Source organism: Solanum verrucosum, unplaced genomic scaffold, assembly GCF_900185275.1.
Source record: "Solanum verrucosum unplaced genomic scaffold, falcon-dt-bn FXZP01000110.1, whole genome shotgun sequence".
NCBI lineage: Eukaryota > Viridiplantae > Streptophyta > Magnoliopsida > Solanales > Solanaceae > Solanum > Solanum verrucosum.
The window spans coordinates 433484-442446 of NW_026020370.1; the positions used below are offsets into that span (position 1 = coordinate 433484).

At 32.8% G+C, this 8963-nt stretch overlaps 1 pseudogene; it reads right to left on the minus strand.

Annotated features, from left to right (window-relative positions):
- Positions 1-1756: 1756 nt before the first annotated feature.
- LOC125838307 (WD40 repeat-containing protein HOS15-like) lies at positions 1757-7429 on the minus strand (annotated as a pseudogene).
- Between the last annotated feature and the right edge of the window lie 1534 nt (positions 7430-8963).

Here is an 8963-nt window from a genome sequence, read left to right on the forward strand (position 1 = left end):
AATACTACATAGGGAGTTTTGTGAGAAGGACACACATAATCACAATTTTGAGAGTCCATTTTGGATTTAGGGGCCAATTTATAGGATCTAGGTGATTTTCTCAATTTTCGTGTTTGTTAGCCATAAATATTTTGATGATATGGCTTCCGGAGGATTTCTTTTTGAAACCTTTACAAAACCCTTAGTAAGGAGTTGGGGGAGCTGTACGTACAATCTCACAATTTTAGAGTGCATTTTGGTGATTTCGGGGCCAATTTATAAGAATTAGATAATTTTCTCATTTTTTTTTCTTAAAGTGTGTTGGTAAGCCCATGAATATTTTTTCATTAAATAACAGGCTTGATACCAACTTTTAAAAAAAGTCAAAATATTCTATTTAGATATTCAAATTAGGCATGTTCAATTGAAACATGACTTAGATCGAATGTCTAAATGTAATATTTTGACAAGTTTAAAAAGTTAATTACGTATTAAGCCAAAAAAGAACCTTTATAAATTGAATAAATCAATTAGGGTTATTTATCGGACATATCAGGGAGATAATTTCGCTTAACGATATGGCTTTTCAGATATCGATTTTAAATTTATTAATTTGCTAGTCCATCTATAAGATATTGGTTAGTTTGGTGATGGATTATCAATTACCAGACAGTAATCAAGCGGTGTATTGGTTAACCTCTAATTTCTATGATATCTATTTTTTCCGATGAACGCACCTCACAAAAGGGATGACTTTTAACTAGTAACAAGATAAAATGGATAAATTGATCCAAAATTTCAACTGGTTGTCACATTTTCATTGTCCATTTGAAGCATCTTTGTAAATGACTCTATAAATTGGTCCATACATTTCATGTACATATCCTCAGTGCTTTATGAGTTTTCTAACTTGTGCTCTATTCTTTAAAGTAAAATAGATAGCAATAGAAAAGTAAATAGGTTTTCATGGCATTATGCCTTTAACCTTTAAGATTTAGGACTAAGAAAAGAAAAATATATAATTACTGTTATATACTATGGTAAAATATTTAATGAGGCTACTATACCTAGAATAAAAATGTAAGTATGGTAATTCTTAACGGGTTAATGGTTTATCCAATAAGGAAATTGAATAATCCTTCCCCACATCGATAAGCCATTAATTATAAAATTTTAATCCATTTTCCAACCATTTATTTGATAACCTAATACCAATAAGCCATAGGTCTATTTTGTGGTTGGCTTATCAGTTACTATTCGGTTTTGAACACCCCTAAAAGCAAGGAAGGAAAGCATGATACCAAACAAATTCTTATACCACATGTCCAAATAAGTGCATAAATCCAAATATTATAAATCCAACACAATAATGAAAAATTGATATTGGTAATTTAAGAGAAACCTAAGGTAGAATATCAACTTGAAGGTACAAACTTTGTACTTTTAAAAAGGAGATTATTTACATGCATGTAGATGCTTTAGGCAGAAAATGATGACAAGATATGTAGGCACCTAATATTAAAAACAAAAAGAAACTCAAGTAAGATATTTTAAATTCCTATATTATAATTCCCACACAATAATCCAGTATAATTTGTTTGCAAACCAAATGATCCCTTAGGTTTTTGGGCTCAATTTCAAGCAAGGAATTGACAATGTGGGTAAATCGAACATCGGTGATAAATAAATAAAACTTATCTACAATCTGCATTTCTACAAGGTAGAGTTTCTCAAATTGTCTATGTTCCCAATACCTTTTAAAGTTATTCTTCAACCTCTACAATCGAATATCAAACACACAAAGCTTTTTGTTTGCAAAACATGTTGCAACCTTGTAGCCTTCCTTGTTCCAACACACTTCAAAAATACTGTCATCACCATTGTAAGTTTTTAAAATTTTGGCCTTCTTCACTGACCATATATTCATGCATTTATCCAATAAACCACTTTCCATGTATTCACCGTTTGGACTAAATGCACCAGAGTAAACAACTTTCCTGGATTCAAAATGGAAGAAAACCTACATAGTAAAAATAAAAACATTCGACAAGAACAAAACAATTAACTTATTCTCACTCCCCTCCCCTCACATCCCCACCAAATAAAAGAAATAGGTATATAAGTTATCGATAGTTCAATTGAATACGAGTAAACAAATCACATAATACTTGATCTTGTATTTGACAGTTAAAAAAGAATAATTTTATTAAGAGTCCCTATTTTTATCTCTTGTCCGTTCAAGTTGTGAAGAAGACGCCCTTGTTCAACATCCCATAACTTCACAGTGGAGTCAAATGAATCACTACACATATAGACAATAAAACAAAACTAATAAGCTTAAAGAAATAAAAGGTTAGGTGTAATACAATAAATCAACACACACCAAAAATCCATTTACTGGACGGCTAAACTGAAATTATATCTCTTTGGATTATTTTACTCGCAGGGGGATTATGGGTGAGATTGAAGCATTCCATATACATTATAAAGTGAACAACAGAAGCATTGAGGACTACTAGTGATACATGTAAACACAACAAAGATAATTAGCATAAACCTTTGCGTCTAAAATTACACTAAGTTCGTGAATGAAAAGTGTACTAACTCTTATGATCTCTTGTTGAAGGTTGAGAGTATTGCTTATGCTGTTGAGTCCTCAAAGAATGATAGTATCTCAAAGAAAAACAAAAGTATTGAACTATTGGATGGGATGAATGACTTATAGGAACCATTGAACAAATTGGTAACAAAATGTGAAACCTTAGACAATTCCAAAGATCCAGTTCCAAAGTTCATCAGTAGTACTCCACTAATCAATCTTCATAATTATGAAAATGAGGCGAAAATGATGATGAAGAAGAAGACAATGCATATGTGCCTTTGCCAAAATTTAAGGAACACAAAGTTAGCAAACAAAATGTTCTTCAAATATTAGATGTTGTTCAAGCTATAGAAACACCATCAAGTAGTAATAACAAGAATATTGATAAAGGAAAAGGGGAAAAGGGAGGATGTGGAAGAAACAAATAGTCCTCCTCATCCACCTCCTGTTGGCCGCGGTGGTGATAGTGATGGTGGAACAAATATTTATTTGGAACAAGTTCAAATTACTACTGATACAGCAGGAGGTACAAGTAGTGCTAGTACAAGAGTAGTGAATGAAAGAGTTCATCCACTGTTCTTGTACTACCACTACTTGTACCTCCTGTTGTCTCAATAGTAACTTGAACATGTGCCACATTAATATTTTTTCCACCACCACCACTATCACCATCACCACCACGGCCAACAAGAGGAGGAGGAGGAGGATTATTTGTTTCTTTTTTCTTTCTTCCACGTCGTCCCTTTTTCTCTTTTCCTTTATCATCATTATTATTAATACTACTTGATGGCGCTTCTATAGCTTGAACAACATCTAACTTTTTGTAGAACATTTTGTTTGCTAACTTTGTGTTACTTAACTTCTGGCGAAGTCACATTCTCATCGTCTACTTCTTCATTATCATCATGGTCCTCATTTTCATAATCATCAATATTTATTAGTGGAGAATTACTGATGAACTTTGGAACTGGAACTTTGGAATTGTCTAAGGTGTCAACTTTTGTTACCAATTTGTTTAATGGTTTCCATAAGTCATTCATTCAATCCAATGGTTCAATACTTTTGTTTTTCTTTGAGCTACTATCATTCTTTGAGGACTGAACAACAAACACAATACTCTCAACCTTCAACAAGTGATCACAAGAGTTAGTACACATTTCATTCACTTAGTGTAATTTTAGAAAAAGAAGAAACACACTAAGTAGATCTCCACTAAACAAAGAAAAAGAAGAAACACACTACTTTGCATCAATATACACTTATTTAAACCTTCTTGAACTCCAAAGAGTCGACTGACTCTTAGTTGTTTCTGCCACGGATGCGGAAGGTCATCCTAACAATAAGGTCTTCCTTGTCTTGGGAAAGAGTCCTCCCCTTTTCTTCCAGGGTTTAAATTTGATTAAAGAGTTGTTGAATGCTTTATTCCACCTACACCAGAAAAATAGCAGGCACATGCTCTAAAAAAGCATGAAGTGTTTGCTGATGTTCCCGCCTTTCATTTTCAGCATCTTAAATTCTTTGATTAACTTGAGAAAGTCTTTGGAACTCAAATATTGGGTCTTTAAATTTGTTGGGGCTTTAAGTGTGCCTTTGACAACGGTGTACTAGAAAAAACATCAGAGGTAAGTCATCCCCTACGCACCCAAGACTGTTAACTAGTGAGCAATAAAGTAAGTGAAGATCATTGACACTAGAGTTTTTATCCTAAAAACGACAAAAAGCTTTTGGTAATTTCTTCCTATCTACCTAAACCTTGATAGACAAAGTAAAGGTTTTGGCCCAGTGGAAGGCAACTCAGTAAGGTGAGGAAGGAATGTATTGCGAAAGATGAGATGGATGAGCAAACAACTGGTGAGTTATATAAAGGGGAGGAAGTTGTGGGGCCGTTGAAAGGGGTGTCATGGAACCATGGACAGGATGATCAAGAACAAAGGGGGTGTCTGGCAAAATATAGAAACTTTATTAGTTAGCTATGAACAATGTCCAACTATAGTCTATGACACTGATGTCTAATATACATGTAACCGAGAACCTATAACTACCACCCCATGTGAAAGAAAATTATGATAGAAAGAATAGAGAAGGGCCTAAAATGTCCCTCAAGTATTTGAATTGGTACATAATTACCCTTCATCCACCTATCGGCCCTAAAATACCCCTGGCGTCCACCTTTCGGCTAAAAAATATACTTATATCTAATGGATCATACTGATTAGGTGGATGGACGGTAATATTGTACCAAATCTCATAGTTTGAGGGCATTTTAGGCCCTTTCTGTTAAAACAACTTGAAATTACTTAAGATATATGCTCACATGATTGACTTGATTTTGAATTTCATTGTAAATTTAAAATTATAAAAAGGTTAGACATCTACTCTCTACACTCCTCCCTCCCCGACCATTCACTTCCTATATCTTCCATATATTTTTTTCTATTTGTATCTTGTCCACCATTTTTTTTTAAAATTTATGACAAACAAGAGAGAAAAAAATGAGGAAAATAAGATGCATTCATAGTGAAATAATTAGTTCAATAAAAGATGACTTAATGAAGCAAATATGTACAAATATTATATTTTTCTGTTGTGTGCACCCAAAATTTAAAATAAAAGAATAAAAATAATTATTTCTCTTATCCCACCCTCATCCATCATGACATTAATACTAATTAAAAGAATATAAATATGTGAGTTCATTTCAAGTTTGAGTCCCAGATATCCTAATTAAGAATAAGAGATTAAAAAAGGAATAAAAGAGAAAGTGAACAAGACAGTTGGATAATTGAGAGAAAAAAATTATATTAATGAAAATAATTATTTTTTTAGATGGACAATCAGTCGGGGTAAGTATGGATTTTTGTTGGATCCCCATTTATGAATTGGGCTACATTATAATAAATTGGGGTTGATTTAAAATAGGCCAATAGGAAGATATTATGAAATTAATTATATTTTCAATATTATTTTCAAGCGTATAGGGTCAAAATATGAATCATAAGTGGTTTTTATAGTAAAATTAATTTTTTTAAAAACATTATTTTTATTATTTATTTGAGAAGGGTATAAATTTGGACCAATCACATTAAGAAATATAATTAATAAATATTTAATAATTTAACTTTAAGGGAGTTATTAAAAATAAGGGAAAATATGAGTCAGAATTAACATCGGGGGTATTTTTTAGCCGAAAGGTGGACGTCAGAGGTATTTTAGGGCCGATAGGTGGATGTAGGGTAGTTTTGTACCAATTCAAATACTTGAGGGGCTTTTTAGACCCTTCTCCGTAGAAATAATACTATAAATATGATTGGTACCAATAGATAAAATACCTTGCCAACAACAACTGTTGATTTATATTGCTTGTACCAGCACCAGTTGGACTCCATTTGATGGTAGATATCTCCTATAAACATAATAGTCAGCAGCTGGCATCTCATTTGATTGAATGAATCAACAAAGAAAAAGAAAGAACAAAAATAGATACTTTGCGATGTTCTCTAAAATCATGCAAGCAGCCATTTTGTTTCATGCTCCATATCTGGACTGAAACAATGAATTATTGACCAATTTATTTTAAACAGCACAATAGATATTCAAAGTCTTAGTGCAGCAAAAGTTAAGCTAAGATGCATTAACACAACTAATACATAAATTTAGAATGTAAATAGATATTCAAGGGTACATAAAAGACAATAGAAAGTAATTTTCTCAAACATGTCGAGGCAAGAGTCTCCTTTAGCTGCTGCTTTAGAAGGTTAGGATAGAAATTACATTAACTGTGGTATCTTCAGAGCATGAAGCCGACAGGAACCTGAGGGGTCCCACTCAATAGCATTGATTTCATTCTGCAATGATAAAGTCAACAACCCTTCAATGTACCAATCAAGCACAAATTAAGTGTTCAACTGGTAATTTAATTTGAACTTTGCGCAAAGAATGAATTATTTAGTACATCATCTGGTTAATCTGTAATACATCAAAGAGATAAAGAGAAAATGTATATTATGCCAGCAGTCAGGCACACCTGATGTCTTGAAAATGTTTTGACTGGTCTACGCTCACCAACTTTACAAACGTAGATTATGCCATCAGTGTAGCTGGTGGAAAAGGCATTATTGTTTCGCCAATCAATATCAAGCAATGGACCTGAATGTGGTTGTATAACAATGGTGAGAATATACACAAACCTATGAAATTAAGAGAGAACAAGGGAAACAAAACACCTGAAGGAATTGTTGCATCAATTCGCCATACCTCACCTCAGAAAAGTAAAGATCAACGAAAGTCAGCAAAAATAAGGCAGTGGAAAACTTACATTTCAATCAAGTGTCGTAACATTCTTGTTTTTTTTAGTTTTTCAGTTCTTGGATAGTAGAGTTACATGGACCATCTCCAATAGACCAAATTCTAGTAGTAGAATCTTCAGACCTAAATTGATATTACACAGGATTACCTATAAGAGAGATGATTCCTTAGACGAGTCTAAAACTACTCACAACCTCATAAAATCCCAGTGCTAAAGATTGTCATTTCCAAAGTAATAAAATCACAAGATAATTAGGAACAAAATTAGGAATATGAACATGAGTATACATAGACGAGAGCAATAAAATAAAAAAATGGAAGTAATGCTTACCCAGATGCAAGAAAAGACCCTTCTAGACTACAACAACAACAACATATCCAATGAGGTCTGAAGAGGGTGGTGTATACGCAAGCCTAAAGTAAAGAATATCAAAACATCTAATAGAAACAAAACATCAAAATCTCCATAAAGATAGTTCAAAAGAAGATTAAAATTGAATTACCGAATTCAAGTAGGAGGAAATCAGAGAGTGAAGAAGCCATTGATGTGAATTGGCGACATCTTAATGAAACACACAAAGGGTCAAAGTATTGCTCCTACCTATGATATATATATATGAGAGAGAGAGAGAGAGAGAGAGAGGAAAATTATGGTAAGTGGGAATTTTGGGAAATAGATTATTTATATATAAGACTAGAATTAGAAATGTTTTAATTATAAAAAATATTTTGGATAAAGTGTTGAATGACAATTGTATCCTCAAGCCATTTCAAAGATTTGAAAGATTAAATTTATTTAATCTGGGACAGATTCACAATTTAAACCAATTTGATAGTATATCACAATATATTTAATATTCTTAATTTCACTTTATTGGTTTTTTAGGTCTCAAAGTGACAAGATCTAGTTTTTCAATCAAGTGTCGTAACATTCTTGTTTTCTCAGGTTTTCGACTTTGGATAGTAGAGTTACATTGACCATCTCCAATAGACCAAATTCTGGTAGTAGAATCTTCAAACCTAAATTGATATCACACATGATCAGGTATAAGAGAGATGATTCCTTAGAAGAGTCTAAAACTACTCACAACCTTCATAAAATCCCAGTGCTAATGATTGTCATTTCCAAAGTACAAAAATAACAAGATAATTAGAAACAGAAGTAGGAATATGAACATGAATATACATAGACGAGAGCAATAAAATGAATAAATGGAAGTAATGCTTACCGAGATGCAAGAAAAGACCCTTTTGGACTCAAAGCACAACCAAAAACCTAGAACAAGAAAATATTGTAATGTTAATATAGAAGACAGAAAAGATATGATATTTATCATTTTTCCTATAAAGAAATCTTGTCGGATTAGGAGAAATTTATAAAGATGACGTCAAACCTTAGATGTATGTCCTTCCAGTCTTTACATCATAACTAGAAATTTCACACGTCAGAGAGGTTGCGACTATGCTGATATACATAGGCTCAAAATCCGTCTTGCAACAAAAGAAAAACTTTAGTGTCACAAGTACAACAAAACTGTAACATCTCGCAAATTGAAATAGCTAGGAAGACGCTAAGAACTGGAAATAGTCATTTTTGGAAAGAATGAAAAATCTGGAAAATTGTTTAAGTTAGGAAAAGTGAGTTTTCGGTCAACTTCAAATGACCATAACTCCTAGCTCAGGATGATTTAGGTTTAGATCCAGATATGGTTGGAAAGATCTTGGAATTATCTTTCCAATGCCACTAAGTATGCATGATTCCAATTTCGTATGAGTAAGTTATTCCCTGTGGAAGTAGGGTTGTTGGATTAAGGAAATGTCCAATCCGAATAAAGGGTATTTTAGTCTTTTCATGGCCCTATTATTTATATCCCTTTTAAGGAGTTTAATATGGGTCAAATCAGATTTTAGTCAGTTTTAGAATTTTGAATTTAACGCTAGGGCTAAGGAGAAGAGAAAAGAAGAAGGAGAAAGGGCAAGAATCATAAGATCAATCAAGATAGTTGGGATTTTCGCCAAGGATTTATTCCTACCAGGTATGTGAGGCATTCATAACGTTGGGATCGTTCTCCCACAT